Source organism: Grammomys surdaster, unplaced genomic scaffold, assembly GCF_004785775.1.
Source record: "Grammomys surdaster isolate TR1022 unplaced genomic scaffold, NIH_TR_1.0 126248, whole genome shotgun sequence".
Classification (NCBI taxonomy): Eukaryota; Metazoa; Chordata; class Mammalia; order Rodentia; family Muridae; genus Grammomys; species Grammomys surdaster.
This window is the reverse complement of record NW_021621048.1, coordinates 7,961,564-7,978,719: the sequence shown is the minus strand read 5'-3', so window position 1 is coordinate 7,978,719 and position 17,156 is coordinate 7,961,564. Positions and strand designations below refer to the sequence as shown.

The following is a 17,156-nucleotide window of genomic DNA, read 5'->3' as shown; positions in this document are numbered from 1 at the left end:
CTGGTGTTAGGCATTTATTTTTCTGTGACATTGAGGGCATGTCTATCTACCCTCAGTGCTTACAGGGCAACTATTTTCTATCCCTTGCACCCACGTGGCCACATTATTTTCTGCTTTCTCCCCAAGTCTCATTTTCTAATTACAAGTGTTGATCTTTAAAATTGACCTTGCTAAGTCATTGCTTGCCTTGGATAGATTCTAAAAAATTTATTCCCTTTTATTGTGCAAGTAATTCATGTGCATTATCCAAAAAAAAAAAAAAAAACCCAACCAGATAGCTCAGATAGGCAGATGCAGAAAAGAATTTCAAATCACCAATAATCCCATCACCCAAGAATAATGAATGTGGACAATTGTTTGGTGTTTATCTGCCGAGATGACTTCATTTGCTGTTCATTCAGCTAATATTTATTGAATTCCTATTTTGTGCTCAGCACGAAATCATCCTATATGTATTCCTCAAGACTTGCTTACTTCTTCTGGAAATGTTTATTTTTTCCACATCAGTAAATGTGTTTACAGTATCTTTTACAATGGTTTTCGGTAGTAAGAGCCTATTGACATATCTTGTCATTATTTTTCTGTTCCAGTTATTTTGGGCTATTACTGTTATAAACATCCTTGCTGCAAAAGTCCTTGTAAGTGTTTCTCTGCTTGCTTATCCAATCAGATGGGAAGGCTTTTCATATATTTTATTTCCCAGGTACAAAACAAGATATAGAGTCCACATATATCCCTTCTAAGAAAATGTTCCATTGTTCCTGAATCACTGGTAATTAAATTATTATCTCAGCAATGAATTTTTGCCCTCTGTTGCCCAGCCTAGAACTGTCTCTTGAGGCTTGGTTTGGATTGACCATCAGTTTCAATTTAAATGTGCTGTTCTGAGAAAGTCTTTTTTGACACATATCCAGCTCCCTCCTCAACCTGGGTTTGAATTCCTGTCACAGCAGTACCAGATTTCTAAGGATCCTACTATCATCATCAAACACATGAAAGTGGTCTCTTTAGTACACTGCTGTCTTTTCAATTAGTTAACCTCATCAGGCCTCTACATTTTGTTGAATGAGTGAAAGTAACTGTGTGTCTTTTGAAGATGTCCTAGTTAGCTTCAGTTTGACACAACCTAGAGTAAGTGAGAATAAAGTCCCTTGGGGGAATTATATAGATCAGATTAGCTTGTGCTTGTGTCTGTAGAAGATTGTCTTGAATGTAGGACAGGACAGCCCACTGTGGGTGGCACTATACTTCAGGCAGGTGCTTCTGGCCCATATTAAAACAAAAAACAAAGCAAAACAAAACAAAACAATGCAAAACAAAACACCCAAAAATTAGTTGAGCATGAGTCACCGGAAGCAAGCAAGAAGAGTATGATAGCCAACAGCTTTCGTCCATGACTTCTGCTTGAGTTCCAACTCTGACTTCTTATGGATAGTCTGTAATGTGGGAGTGTGTGATGGAACAAATCCTTTCTTCCCCTCAGTTGCTTTACTCATTTATCACAGCAACTGGAAGCAACCTGGACCAGAAACTATGTACCTCCACCTCTATTGAAAATAGCTCCCCCCCCAATTTATCCTGATTAAAGCTTCCCCTTCCTCTACTCCTCCCAGGTCTTTCTTACATCCCCTCCCATCCAGATCCACCTCCTTTCTCTCTCTCATTGAAAACAAACAGGCTTCTAAGGTATTATAAGAAAATATAATATGATAAAGTAAACATGAATAAAATGGAAGAAGATAAAACAAACAGAAACAAAAGAACCCAAGAAAAGGCAAATAAACAGATATAGATGCAGAGATCCACTTGTTTATATTCTCAGAAATCCATAAAAACATTAACTTGGAAGTCATAATATATACTTGAATGACCTATAAAGTCAAAATGAGAAAAAATATAATAAAGTAAAATAAAAATAAAATTGAAACAAACAAACCCAAACCAAGCAAACAAACCAACAACAAATCAACCAGCCAACCAACCAACCAACCAACCAACCAGCCAACCAACCAACCAACCAACCAAAAAACCCCAGACACAACCTTAAGAGATAAGGAGCAGCCAATGCTGCTGTTGAGTTCCTTTTCTCTTGGCTATCTACTGCTGGGTACGCAGACTACCCTTAGGAGTAGTTTGTTTACTCAGTGAGACTCCCATGGAGAAAACTAATTTTTCACTTACAATTGACTACCAACTGGAGATAGCTTCTTGGTTAGGGATGCAGGTATGTGTCCATTTTCCTTTTGACTGTAGGACCCCACCTGTTGTAGATGCATGAAGGTTCTGTGCATTGACCCTGTTGATTTTGAGGGTCTGTTTTTCTTGGTGTCCTTCACCTTCTCTGTTTCTTATACTCTTTCCATCTCACCTTCCACAGGGTTCCCTGAGCCCTGAGGGGAGGGATTTGATTGAAACACTCACTCGGTTTAAGGCTGACTATTCAAGCTGTGGGTCTCTGTATTTATTCTCATTTGTTATAGGAGGAAGGTTCTCTGATGATAGCTGAATAAGTCACTGAGATATGAACATGGTAGAATTTCATTAGCAGTCATTTTATTGCTATATTATTTTATTTTTTAGAACAGTACTTTATTCTGTTTTTTTTCTAGGTCCCTGGACTATCTAGTTTCATTTTCTTAATCACCCAAGCAGTGTTGGGTATGGTTTCATCTTGTAGAGAGGGTTTTACATCAAATCAGATATTAGTCCAACAACCTTTGTGCCACCATTGCACTAACATCTCTTGCAGGTTCACACCATTGCAGACCAAAGAGTCTGTGGCTAGGATGGTGTTTATGTCTATCCTTTGGCAGTGTGCAGGGTACCTTCCTGTACTAAAAACATGAGCACGTAAGGGTGAAAGCAGTATGTAGGTACCAGCTCAATACCTTCGTCTTCAATGAGTTGTGCAGGTGTTGTCTTTAGCAATGAGGCCTCGCTGTTAGTTTATGGAAAGCAATCGAGCAACCTCTAGCTTTGGCAACAGCCTGGGATGTTTGGGAGTTTCTATGGAACAGTTTGGCCATCAACTGAAATAAGATGTAACCCAATCCCAGTACTAGGAGCTTCCTTTGGTGACAAGAGAAGTCCAGTCAACCTGTGGCTCTGTTATTTCATGCCAATTGCTTTCACACACACACACACACGCACACACACACACAGTTTCTACTGTATTAGATTTCTATGCTACCCTTCAACTAGCCCTTAATTTTAGCTGTCCCTCCCCATATTCTCTCCCTCCCCACTTGATTCTCCTGTTAGGTGATTATACCAGCTCACTATCCATCTAGAACTATCCTATTTCCCTATTCTAGTGACATCCATCTCTATCCTCTAGTCCCTTACTCTATACCTAATCTATGTGGTTCTATGGATTGTAGCTTGGCTATTACTGAGTTAAAAACCAATATCCACATATAATCACATATATACTATATTTGTTTTTATGGGTCTTAGTTTTCTCAGGACATTGTTTTTCTTTAGTTCCATCCAGTTCCTTGTAAATTTCATGGTTCTATTTTTTTATTTAGTGGCTGAGTGATATTTTATTGTGTAAATCTACCACATTTTGTTTATCCATTTGTCTGTTGAGGAACAACCAGTTTGTCCCTCTATTCTCTTTATTATGAAAAGAGGATCAATGGACATTGCTGAAAGAATTGAGTGTCCTTTGGGTGTTTGTCCAAGAGTAGTAGAGATGAATCTTGAGAAAGATCGATTCCCATCTTCCTGAAGAACTGCCACACTGAATTCCATAGTTACTGTACAAGTTTGCAGTTCCACCAGCAAAAGTAAGTGTTGTCTTTCCTCCACATCCTTGCCAGTATGATCTGTCATTTATTTTATTTGTCTTGGCCATTTTGATATGTATAAGATGAAATCTCAAAGTAGTTTTGCTTTTCATTTCCCTGATGACTAAGGATGTTGAACATTTCTTTATGTGTTCATCAGCTGTTTGAGTTTCCTCTTTTTAGGACTCAGTTTATATCTGTACCTCATTTTGAAGTTTGGTTGTTTTCTTGATATCCAGTTTTAAAATTTGTGTGTGTGTGTGTGTGTATTTTATGTATTTTGGAAATTAGCCCAATATGTGTAGCTGTTAGAAATCTTTTTCTATTCTATAGGCTGATGTTTTGTTCAAATGTGTACTTTTCTATGCAGAAGCTTTTCAGTTTGATGTAGCCCCATTTATTATTGATTACAATTGCTTTTGGTGTTCTATTCAGAAAGTCTTCTTATGTGCTAATGAGTTCAAGGCTACAACCCACCTTCTTTTCTATTAGGTTTAGGTTATCAGGTTTTATATTGATGCCTTTGATCCACTTGGAGTTGAGTTGTGTTCAGGATGATAAGTATTGGTCCATTTGCATTCTTCTACATGAAGCCATCTAGTTTGACCAGCACCATTTGGTGAAGATAGTGTTTTTTTTCTCCAGTGTGTATTTCTGGCTTCTTTATTTAAAAAAAAAATAAGAAGAAGAAGAAAAAGAAAAGAAAAAAGAAAGAAAGGAGAGAGAGAGAGAGAGAGAGAGAGAGAGAGAGAGAGAGAGAGAGAGAGAGAGATTGAGAGAAAACAGGTGTCCAAAGGTGTATGGTTTTATATCTGGGTCTTCAATTCGGTGCCAATACCATGCTGTTTTAATTACTATAGCTCTGTAGTGCAACCAGTGAGACCTGCAGCAGTTCTTTTATTATTTAGGATCTATTAGCTATACTGGTGTGTGTGTGTGTGTGTGTGTGTGTGTGTGTTTCAATTTGTGCTAATGAGTTCAAGGCTACAACCCACCTTCTCTTTTATTAGGTTCAATGTATCAGGTTTCCATTTGAAGATCTGTGAAGAATTGTATTAGAATTTTGATGATGATTATATTGAATCTGTAGATTGCTTTTGGTAGGATGGCCATTTTTTACTATATTAATCCTACTCATCCATGAGCATGACAGGTCTTTTCATCTTCTGGTATCTTCTTCAGTTTCTTTCTTCAGGGTCTTAAGATGTTTTGTTTTGTTTTGTTTTGTTTTGATCACACAAGTCTTTCACTTGCTTGGTTAGAGTTACCCCTCCCCAAGATATCGTTTATCATTTTTTTGTTTGTATATAGGAAGTCTTTTGATGTCTTAGAATTAATTTTTTGTCCATCTATCTTAGCAGCAGTAGGAGTTCAGGTAGAATTTTTAAGGTCACTTACATATGTCAGTTTTACCTTTTGTTTTTGTTGGTGTTGCTGTTTTGGGTTTTTGCCTGTGTTTTGTGTTGTTTTGTTTTTGCGGGAAGACTCTGTCTAAAATCATATAAGAAAACTCTCTACTCTCATTTCTGAAGAGTCCAGGGGAAGAGCTGGCTTCAGGCATGGCTGGAATTGTGAGTTCAGTGATCTTCCCAGAGGTCTTAGGGTCGCCTCCCTCTGTGAAAGGCTCATGTCTGGTGTGAGGAGGATATCTTCCTTCTTTCTGATTAAAATCCTTTTCTTTCTTGATTATTTCACTAAGTTTCATGTGGAAGATGCTTCTTTGAATATCCCACTATTTTGGATAGGGGTTGAGTTGTGGTACTTTGAGTTTGGTACTTTTGGGTACCACAGAGAGCCAGAGGGATGCAGAAGATAAAACCCATCACTTCCAAAGTCTTCATGAGATTGGACTTTGCCTTGGCTTCCCAGACCTCCTGCTTTGGTGTTTGTGTTTAGTTTGAAATTTGTTAAAGTAACACTGACTTTATTGCTGTCATCACCCAACCTGGAACACTTTGCCACTTGCAGGATGAGTTGAAAAGAGAAGAGCTCTTCATATTCTAGGTTTGTCAATGCTTTTGTTCCATGTCCGAGGTAGCCTGATACTTGAAGTGTCTATAGTGGGCACTAGTTGCAAGGGCAGGTGTGACCTCTGCAGGCCACTCACCTGTCTGGGCCAGGCTATGCTCTGCACACAGGCTGCTTCTGCAGATAGTCCTCAAGAGTCCTTCCTGCCAAGGGCTCCTCTGGCCCTGAGCTAAGGTGTTATTAACCTGGCTGTATAATAGGAGGCATTGCTTCCAGTGATGTATCATCTCTCTGATTGCTGTTTTGTTTGCATAGTGACAAGCACTGTAAATTTACAGCCAGATTTGTTACAAGTGGCACGTCAGGAGGTCTGCCTATAGTTTGGAAGTATGACCGGTTCCTGCTTTTTTCCTCTAACGTGTAGTTAGTAGTAGCCACCCAGAAAAGGTGCTCATAAGGCGCTTGCCAAAGGCAAAACAAGAGAAAGTATGACAAAGCAAAGAGCCAAAGAGAAATGAGCAGTTAAAACAGAGGGCCTGTGTGTAAGCAAGGGGAGGGAATGGAGGGAAGAGACACAGGCTGGCTCCATGCTCATCAGGTCAGGCAGGGAAAGATAATGAGAAAGCACATGCTCATTTCCAAGGATGAGACGTCCAGAGCTTTGTAGCAAAGACACTAAAGCCCCCACCACTTAATTCCTTTATCCAAGACCCAGGCTGTGCATTTGTTCTCCCCCAGGGTCTAGGGACTGCAGCTAACATATCAGTGTTGGGAGAGAAATCATAAGATGTGGTCCCTCCAACTGCTCATAGAATCCAGTAACCATCACAGACTCCCAGGCAGGCTTGTGTTCCAGGCTACCAGCTGGAGCTGGGCCTCTTGTCCACTCCCAGCTGCAAGGAAGGAGAGCCATTGGCTTTTCCAGCCTCCACAGTGGGTGTTCAGAGAGCTAGAGAAAGCTCTGTGGATCGTCTGATGGCTTAGCTGGGTGGCTGAGGGGAGGAAAGTTGGATCAACGCAGTGAGAAGGGAATGAGGAGGGAGATTGGAAGGAAGAGGAGTAGTCTGGGATCCCATCAGAACAGCTATGCACTTCCTCTGGAAACTCAGCATGAAGTGCAGTGGACAAGGAGACAGGAGGTAGATGTTGTGGCCTTAGGAAGGGAGAGTGGAAGACTGTGTTCGCCTAGTTCAGGCAGCAGGAGAGGAATGCTGTCTGTAGGAATGGAACCATGCCAGGAAGTCTCCCAGCAGACGGACAAACTAAGGACAAATAAAGGGACAAGAGCTTCCTCAGGGGTATCACCCATGGGGACAGTGTGGAAGGTCTTCAGAGCAGAGCAGGAAAGCCAGGTCCCCTGCTTTCAGCAGATATTTATCATGTAATGTCTTCATGCCAGGAATTAAATACAGGTACCCTGAAAAGTGAGCACTGTTGAAATGTGACGAATCTCATTGTGTGAAATGAAAGACAAGAAGATTCTGCTGCTCTGGAGCTGAGGCCAGATGCTCAGGTGCAGTGGAGATGATGCTGGGTAGGAAAAAGCATCCTCTGAGCCTTGCTGCATCCCCTTTCTCCTTGGTTTGGCTCCCAGGGGATCTGAAGAGAAGGTGGAAGAGAGAGCAGTGCATGGAGACATGGAGACGTGTGGGTGACGTGGAAACGTGGTGTGCAGTGCCAAATACTGAAATATCTTCTGAGGCTTTTGAAGCCCAAATATATAAACTGCATCCACAAACTCAGCATGGTACTTACATACAATACAGTGCTTAGTTCTCAAGTTTTAATTTAAGAAAATCTCATTGCAAAATACTAAAAATATGCCGAGCATAAATAGCTGAGAGGGTCTGACAGAGTTACTGAACTCAAAATGAAGAGTAGAGAATGCCGTGGAAAACGAGCCAGTGGAATAAGCACATGACTCTTCCAGGGGTCCCCGACCTGTATAATAGGTGGGGCATGGTTCCGTGTGTGCCTGGAATGCCTTCTTCCAATTGGCTGGCTGGAGCTGCCATGCTTCCTTCTTTAAGTTCTGCGGGCCCCATGTGAGACTGACACTTAGATCAGCTGGTGCCAGCCACCATGTGATCCCTCATTGCCGACTCCTCTTGAAAGGAAGACTGCTGTTTTGACCCTGGTGCTCTGCTTGCACTGAACAGAGGAGACCTCATCCTGTGCTGGCCCATCTGTCTCTCATGTCACACAGGGCTGGAGCTGCTTCCCCAGAAGGGCAGGCTGTAGGGGCAATCGTCATAGGTGGAGAACAAGTGGTCCATGGGAGTCTGGTGGTTAGGGAGATGGTACTGTGGGAGGATAGGATGGTGGAGGGTATGACTTTCCTTGGGGACTATGGACAGTCTCACAGAGGTGATATTAAGGAGAGTGCTAAGAGTGTGCTGGAGACAATGATGTGGATAAATATTATCAGGGTCACAGGTCTACAGGAGGGCATTGGCTTACGTGTCTGAGAACAATGAGAAGACTGTAGGCTGGGTCAGAGTGAGCGATGCAGAGAGGAACAGGATAAAGGGCAGTCTTGAGGGTGTGGTTGGGCGGGTCATGCAGGGTCTTAGGCCATTGTAATAACATTGGGTTTTGCTCTGAGTGAGGTAGGGGTTCATGGTAGGATTTTGAGCAGAGAAGTGGTCTGACCTGGTTTAAATCTTAAAGCAGCTTTCTGGCTACCATCCCTAAGTGTGAAGTGTCTGCTCAGAATGAATTAGCTTGTAGCTTATTTGCAAGGGCTGCTGGACACTGGGATGCTCCCTGGAGATGCTTTCTCATGGCACAGCAGTCAGCTTGGGCCTCCTGTCAACATTCATTCCTTTTGCTCCTGTCTCAAGAAAACAGTTTACAGCAGCTGAGAATCCATGAACTTAGAAAACCCCAATCGTATAAGAGGTTTATAGAAAATCTGTCTGAACTTTGCCCTGGAGAAAGACAGTGTCTTTATGATTCCGTTCAAGGAAGACAGTGCTCTCTGTCCAGAAAGGATGTTCTACTCTGTCTACCACAAATGATTCTTTCTGAACATCAAAGCTTGTTATACAGGAAGAGCTGACCTTATACTGTGATGTCTAAACAGGAAGAAGATGGGAAAGCAGGGGAAGAGGATGTAGAGGCAGTCACCTGACAAGTAGATGATGTGCTGGACCACGGCCTCAGTGTTGACCGTGGGAGAACCAAAACCACGTTCTAGGTATACAGTGGAGGTGAATTCAGCAAGATTTCCCAAAAGACTAGACAGGAGGCATAAGAGAAGGCAGAGACAGGAGGTTTAGAGCAGAGCAGTGGCAGGCAGGGTGGAATTTCTGTCAACCTAGCTGGGGAAGCACAACGGGCTGAATGATTGTGTGTGGGAAAACTAGGGGCTGTAGACACAGTTTGGGGCCTGTAACTTGCTCACAACTGAGGCTTGAAATAGATAGAGGTCAGGGCCTGTCAGCCATAGCCATGTGCTTCCATTAGATACTGGTATGACATGGTGGTGACTGCTCTGGTGAGGGACAGAAGGACTCTTGGCAGGAAGAAATTCCAGGCGAAGCGTGCTGCCAGCCACCTTGATCAACAGTTGACCTTCTAGCCAGTTACTGACTTTAAGCTCTCTAATTAAAGCCTGCTCAGCAACACTGTCCTGCCTCTGCACCAGGCCAGGTCCTTCTAGATACAGAGCTGAGAAAGGCACATGCCAGCTGCCAAGGGTCCTCAGCCCAGGGTGGGTCAGTCAGGTTAAATCTGCAGACACTATACCAAAGATTTGGGCTTCTATTCAGGCACAAAAGCAGACCTGGCTGCTAGTCAGGAAATAGCTGGTGTAGTGGCTTGGATGGGAGGAGGAATTGGAGTTTTTAAGAGCTTCAGGGCATGAAATTATTGGAGCAAAGGAAGTTGGCAAGAAATGAGGAGGGCAAGGCTGGCTTTGAAATCTTTCCATATGCCAACCCAAGAAAGCTGGCAGCCTTTCAAACTGGCTCAAGACCCACTGGCTGACTATATACAGTCTAATAGGAAACAGCCAGTCTTTCTCAGTGGGCATAGATGGGTGGAGATAGCATGAGAATAGATTATAGTGAGGGCGTTTTTTCATGGATGTTCCCTTTTAGCTGTGTGCCTGGCTTGTGTCCTAGCCCTGTACCTTTGTGTGGCTTTCTGTAGCCTTGTTAAGTGTTTAGAAGCTCGAGTCATGTGTTCTCAGCTGATAAAGTATGTGCTGGTTTGTTATCACACCCCCAGAGATGATCTGAGTCTGACCAAGGGACCCCCAAACTGTGACAGCCTCCTGTAGAGAGGTCATGGAAGTCTATATGTGTTGTGATTTGTGTGTGTGTGTGTGTGTGTGTGAGAGAGAGAGAGAGAGAGAGAGAGAGAGGCAGAGAGAGAGAGAGACAGAAAGACAGAGAGAGACAGAGAGAGACAGAGAGAGACAGAGAGAGACAGAGAGAGAGAGAGCTAAGTGCTCCTGGCTAGGGAGATGGCTGGGTGGCTAAAGTTTTACTAGAATATACAAAGACCTGAGTTCAAAACCCCAGAACCTATATAAAGTCAGGTACAGTAGTGCATACCAGAAACCCTAGTACTCCCGAATTAATATGAGAGACAGGGACCAGAGGCTCTTGTGAAGCTTGTGGGCCAACTAGTCCACTGTATGTCAGTGAACAACAGACAAGCTTCAAGAGGAGCCCTGACACCTGAGCTTGTTTTTTCTGACTTCCATATGCATTTGATGGCATGAATACATTATACACACGTACATACACGCCCGCACATGCACACACTCATGACATACCTGTTTCTGACCTTCCAGGGGGACTAGTCTTATGGTTTCAGTTCTCTCTCCTGTCTGGTCTGCAGAGCACCTTAAGAAGCCCGAGCTTGGTGAGTTTACTCTCCTCTTATCAGGTGTCTGTGTAGAGGTGGGCATGCAGAAGAGATCAGGCAGTCTAAAGTTAGAATACTGAGCATGCTAGGGGCATGCTTATCAAACCTCCATGACTGGGATGCAGTGATGCCTTCCAGAACAAGGGGAGAGGTGGCAACCCATATGAAGGCAACCCATGGAATGGTGGTCTTGGTTGTTTCAAACTTCCCGATAAGCAGAGTGTGCTGGACATCTGACTGGCTTTTCCTTCTTGTTTTAAGAGACATAGACCAGTATCCCAAGGCTGAAACACACTTCATGTCTTGGATATTATTGAATGCCTTGTTCTGGGGTTGTTCTGAGCACATGGCTCATGCCAGAGATAGCTTTTCCTAAATAACTCCAACAGGAGTGGAGATGACGTCTCGGTAGCTGTGCAGACCAGTCCCAGTACACTCTATTTTTGCTCTTTCTGTTTATTTTAAGGACGGAAGCAGTAGAGTGGTATGTTCTTTGAGGCTGGGGAACAGATCTAAAATTGTAAAGTATTACTTTAGGGTATCCCTTTTCTCTGCAGTTTTTCAGAAAAGAAGCCACCATGTCATCATTCTTACGCTGGTGGTAGCAGCTGGGCCGTTGGCTCCACTTTTCTGTGTGTTGTCTAGAAGATGTTTTAAAGCTGTCGGATGATTCTGCTTCGTTGCTTAATTGCAGATGGAATCCCCTTGCAGCCGCAATGGGACACTTCTCTAAGACAGTGCTCAGGTCTGAGGGGACACATTTAGCCTAACTCTGAGAGCAGCAACATTTATAGCTGTCTGTCCTGATGGGAGCCCCTCCTTATGTAGGGGACTGTCTATCCTATGAAACCTGGAATAGAAGCTGTGAATCATTTGAGCTGAGTGAGCTATAGGTTAGCTCTCTGCTCAGCATGTAGCTTGTTTTCTGGGGCCCAGGGTGAGTCACTGTCTCCCTGACAGAGCTGAAGCTGCAGAGATGTACCATATACTAATGCTTCTCTGAAGAGGAAGGTAGGAGGGTAATCAGTAGAAGCCTGTGGATCATTCCAGTTTCCAGGATGAGCTCCTACATAACACTGGATGACCCTCATCAGACAGGTCCACAGTGACTGGTGTTTTACATCTACCAAGGTTGATGTAGGCAAACAGTGGCCATCCAGGTTGAGAAAGCCATAGAGGATTGTTCCCTTCTTCTTTATTCTTTGTGTCAGATCTCTCTGTACAAGACAATACATTAGTAATTGTATGCTGGCTATGAAGTGTAACTTCATGGCATGTTCCAGCTACCCCATTCCAGCTTCATCCCTCTAGATTTTTACTGTATGGGATTCTTAGCCTTCCCACCCTCCTGCATCTCCCATGAGTCCCATGTATAGCAAAATGACTGATAGTAGACACTAGATCTCATTAATAATCATCTGTTTCTCACCTTACAATGGGGTTAGGTCCCAGGAACACCTCACTAATGGAAAGTAGTCTAACTTGAAGATGCAGAGAGTAGACCTAACCTGCTAAACACCACATATTGACACCATCACACTGCCCAGTATTGTGTACCTACCTTATTGACTACAGGGCAACCGCAGCCGTGGCTGATTCCCTACCTAGCCCTGTAAGTGAGTGTCATTCCACATATTGCTAGCTTGGGAAACAGTCAAACTTTAAAATTAGAGGTATAGTGGCTACTGATTATTACTGCTTTCCTGCCATTACAAGGTCAAAGTTCATACATTGGAACCATTTCCAGGCGAGAACTATCTGTTCTCATTGATAAATTTCATATTATAGGAGAAACTCAACTTCCATATTCCTTAATGCTATTATTATTTGCAGTATTTACTGAACTGAAACACAACATGTCTTCCTTTCTAGGCTATTCCATCTACATAAGACTCTGTCCTTCTTTGTGGCTGTCTTCCCATTGTTTCAAGATGGTCTCTAATAACATGACCCTACCGTCTCCCCCACTCTGAAGTTTTAGAATCCTCTACCTGGAACCACTCAGAGGAGTCCATTTCAGATATGGGAGGAAGATAAGTCCTGCTTATTTGTCAGGCCTCATCCATGTTACCACAGAAGATAGATGGTGTGATGGTCAGCTTTACATGTCTCACTGACTAAGCTAAACTGCTTAGATATTTCACTAAATATTATTCTAGGTGCTTCTGCAAGGCATCTTTTAAGAAATGATAACATCCAAATTGATAAACAGCATAAGGCAGTTTGTTCTGTGACTCTGAGATTTTGTTTTTGAAAGATGTCCTCTACTGAACAAGAACAAGAAGAGCTTCTGATGCTATGTGCCTTTGAAATTGAGTGGCAGTATCAACTCTTCTTGGGGTTCCCCCAAATCGCTCTCAATTTTCTCTTCACAGGCAGACAACCACACACACACACATACACACACACACACCCTCACGCTCATGCTCTTGAATCTGTTTCTCTCGAGAACCTAGTGTATACACATGGCATAGTCAGGTCTCTTATAGAAATATTTGCCAGACATACTCCCAGGAAAAGCTCTCTGAGCCTAGAGTACTGGATGAGCTCTTGATGAAGGTAAAGTGAAGGAAAGCCGTGATTGAATGAGTGTCCTAGAAACATGCTGGGGATGGTCAAATGGAGACTGGTCTTAGGCAGAGGTGGAGGAGGATGGATTGGTGGCAGCAGTGGGAATGGAGAGGAGAAGGATGATACAGAGCGGCAATAAAGCAGAGACACTTGGAGCAAGCTGGCCTCCATACATGGATAAAGGAGGGTGTCGAGGTGACTGAGGTATTACATTTAGTGAACATACATGTGGCGAGAATGACAGTAATCAGAGATAATGAAGGTTGGGCCAGTAGTTTAGAGGAGAAACTGGCTTTTCTATGTGGCATGTCATACTGGACAGAGCCTCGGGGACATCCTGAGGAACCTCCCAGGAAACAGATTGGAAGTGGGAACAACTGGTGTGTAGGTGGGCGCTTGAGCCCCATGGAGCGTGCAGACTTCATCCCTGCTTTCACTGAGCTAGTTTCCATAGGACAGCATCTGCAGTGTCCTCCCGAGACCTGCCATCCAGGAGCCTGCAGGCACAAAGTCTATACTGGCAATACAGAGGGGGAACATCAGTACCTATCACCCGGACTGGAAAAAAAAGTGTTAAATATCATCTGGTACCAGTCAAAAATAAGTAGAGAAAAACAAAAGACTCTGTTAGAACATCCCATACCAAGGGGAAGAGGCTTGTGGCTCGTACCAGAGAGCAATATTCTGTGGGTGTGTGTACATATGCATATGTGGATGCTAGGGAGAGCCCACATGTCCATTATGAACAGTGGCATCTCTCTAGGTCCATTATCATGGTCTCAGTTTAACTTACAAAGCACTCTCCTTCCACCCCTGTGACAGCTGGGTCATTTCCATTGACAGATGAGGACACTGATGGGAACATGCTGCAGAAAGGCTCAGTGTGCTGCTGGGGAGGCAGGCTGCAGCTCTACCCCATGCCTTCTTCTCTTTGGTTCTTCTCCAGGATGACAAACCCAAGACCCAAATGAGCTTCAGGCTCCCTGCCCTGACCAGCATCAATAACTCGTCTTCCCTTCTTCAGGCTGGCCACCCTTAAGGCAGGACGTTGACACCAGTTTGTGAATGCATCTGTCTGAGTACATTATCTAAATTGTTATGGATCACCCTGGGTAATGGCAAAAGTAAAAACCGCTGTTCACTCAGTGAATAAATCTTTGGTGTTGATCAATCATTGCATGGCGTAGATTCTTTTAATAGGCACAATTTACACAGCAGCTTGGCAGACTGTGCTGTCTACTAATTGCACTTGGAAAGCGGATGCTGATCTCTGCTGAGCTGTAAAAATGTAAACTATAAATGACTTAAATGCCCGTGTGTGCCCTTTTCCACCCAGTACTCATTTTGCCTAATATTTAGATACAAATCAGAGAAAAAAATTACTCCCCCATGAGGTGATAACTTTTATGATATGAGGCTCAGTGCTTCTCCCTGGTGATGCCCGGTACTTCTTGTAGCCATGGTTTCCCTAGGTCTCCACCCTTGAGGGAAGCTTCCCTGTTAGCTCTGTGGACCATTCAAGCCTCCTGAGTGTTATGATGTTATTGCATACTCTTGAGTATTCTAGAGTTATTGCCCCTTGTGGTCCACTCACGCTTCTGTGAGCTGATGGGATTTGTAGCTTCTTATGAGGCTTGGCCCTAGCATAGAACTGTATAGAAGTAGATTCTAATGACAGATACCTCCTAATGAAAGGCAAAAGCAGTCTAGAACCATTGAGTCAACATAGGTGACTCCATGACTTCACTTGCCCCCCCTTTCTGTGTCTATCTATCTATCTATCTATCTATCTATCTATCTATCTATCTATCTATCTAGAGATATAGAGAGATAAAGATGATAGAGAAATATATGGTATTGATATATAGAGAAGTGAGCAGGACACTATACTTAGCTGTTTGGCAGCTGGCAGTTTTGTTCTGTGAGAATCTCCCTTCATATGGAGACACCTATGCATATGTACCTGATACTACAACATGGTACCTGGTAGGATGTGTGGGAAGGAGTGTGTCAGTAAGTTTGGGCTGGATTTGAATATATGCCTGAATTACAACAAGTGGATTTACATACCTACTTTGGGAGTAACTTGAGGGCCTTCTTTTTCCAAGTCTAGAAGTTTTAATGTCACCCTTTGTGCCTGTTAATTCACTTATGAGCTGTGGATTGGCTTGAAGTTCAAACAGACTGATGATAACATCCAGATGAGAGTGATCTTACTTGGTTTTCTCCTGCTAACATTTTTGTTAATTCAAGTGTGGAGTGATAGAGTGTCCAAAGGGTGTGATGCTGTCTTGCACTCATTCTTGGCGTGAGAACACTGAAGACCAGAGTGAGGACGGGATTCTATGGGTTGTGCAGTGATATAGTGGATACACTGAAGAGTGCTACAGCTCTTCCCATATTGGAAGAACATGACACATGTCAGGATGTTCTGACCAGAGCAAGTAGAAGATTGTATTTTTGGATCTAAACTGGGATGGCAGGGTCACTGACAAGCGGCAAATGAGGAATAGTTAGCAGCTGGTGAGCAGCTAGGAAGCCCTGCAATGCTCTGAAAGAGGTAAGAAAATCATGGGGATTCTGGAGCTCTGGATGCTTATGGCTCTTACTAGTCTATAGTTGACTCTAGATAGAGACTGGCAGCTTGCTAGGCCAAAGGAGAAAAGCACAGGTTCAAACTATCTCTGTGTGCAGATGAGAGTCCCGAGAGGACTATTCCTCCTTTGTACACATGGCTGTGCTGGTTGACATCTCGGTTTCCTCCTTTCACACTCTCTATTCTGCCAGATTCAGTCCAGGCTCTGTAGTGACATACATGCATGCAAAGAGAAAGGATCTGCTCCAGTAGCCAGAGTTGCTGTTGTATGTGACCTATGGGGTATTTTTTCCTGCTTGTCATGGTCACTTGTGATCTTGTAGCAGAAAGGGCTCAAAGTCACTTTTATGTGAGATTTAAAAACAAACCAAGTGATTCAATGTGGGCAAAACCAAGAGCATAGTTATTGTGATTTTTCTTGTGAGGTTTATTATGTTATAGTGTGCTAAATGTTTACAGACATCAATTTGTCCTTTGGCGACAGCAGAAAAAGTTTCAGAAAGGTATCATGAGTAGGTGCCAGTTGAAATGATGTACGATGTATGTGCGTGGCTTGCATAACAATGTCAAGAGCCTAATTTTGAGATGGAAACAAACCACCTAAGGTACCAACCAGTTTGATGAATGCAGCAGAGATTAGCTGGCATAGAGCAGTCCACACTGCATAACAGCTTTGGTAAGTGCTAGGCGAAGCTGAAACTGAGGCCAGAAGATGTTGAATGGTGGCTAGTGAGGCTGCACAACGAGCCAGGCTAGGTTTGTCTGTTAAGCCTTGTCTTCATCATGCTGCTAGTGGTGGGATGAGGCTCCTTAAGCAGAGAGGTGACTAATATCAGAAGGATATATAGTGTCGCTGTGTGAAGCGCCGCCGGTTGGAAGTGTGCACAATGTGTGTAAGAGCATCTGACCTCTCTGGAAAGTAAGAAAGATGCTGCTGAGACTTGCAGACTCTTATATAGTGTTTTGTTTAATGTGGTATCTGAACCCATGGAAGGAGGTTATGGGTCTCTTCAGGCAAGCCCAGAGACAGACTCTCAGCAAGTACTGAATGTAAAGGAGTCTTTCCCGTGTTTGAGCCCCACCCGTATGCAAAACTCCCTTCATTACTTTTTCAATGTGAGGAAGGTGGTGGGTGGGTAGTTGGAGAAAATCATAAAGAAAAGAGTTTAGTTTTTCATAGAGTAGTCTCCTTGTCACTGTGAGACATGTATCCTAAGTGGACCTGAGCCCTGTAGTCTTTATTTTAGTATAGAATAGAATTTATTTAGGGCATGGGGAAGGGAGTTGATGGGCTAGTAGGGACAGAGATAGATAGATAGATAGATAGATAGATAGATAGATAGATAGATAGA

At 43.3% G+C, this 17,156-nt stretch overlaps 1 protein-coding gene across 1 annotated transcript in view; it reads left to right on the top strand.

The window, feature by feature from the left end:
- The window catches only part of Clstn2 (calsyntenin 2), a 598,183-nt gene that overhangs the window by 64,554 nt on the left and 516,473 nt on the right, over positions 1 to 17,156 (top strand). The gene's annotated exons all lie outside the window — the stretch shown is intronic.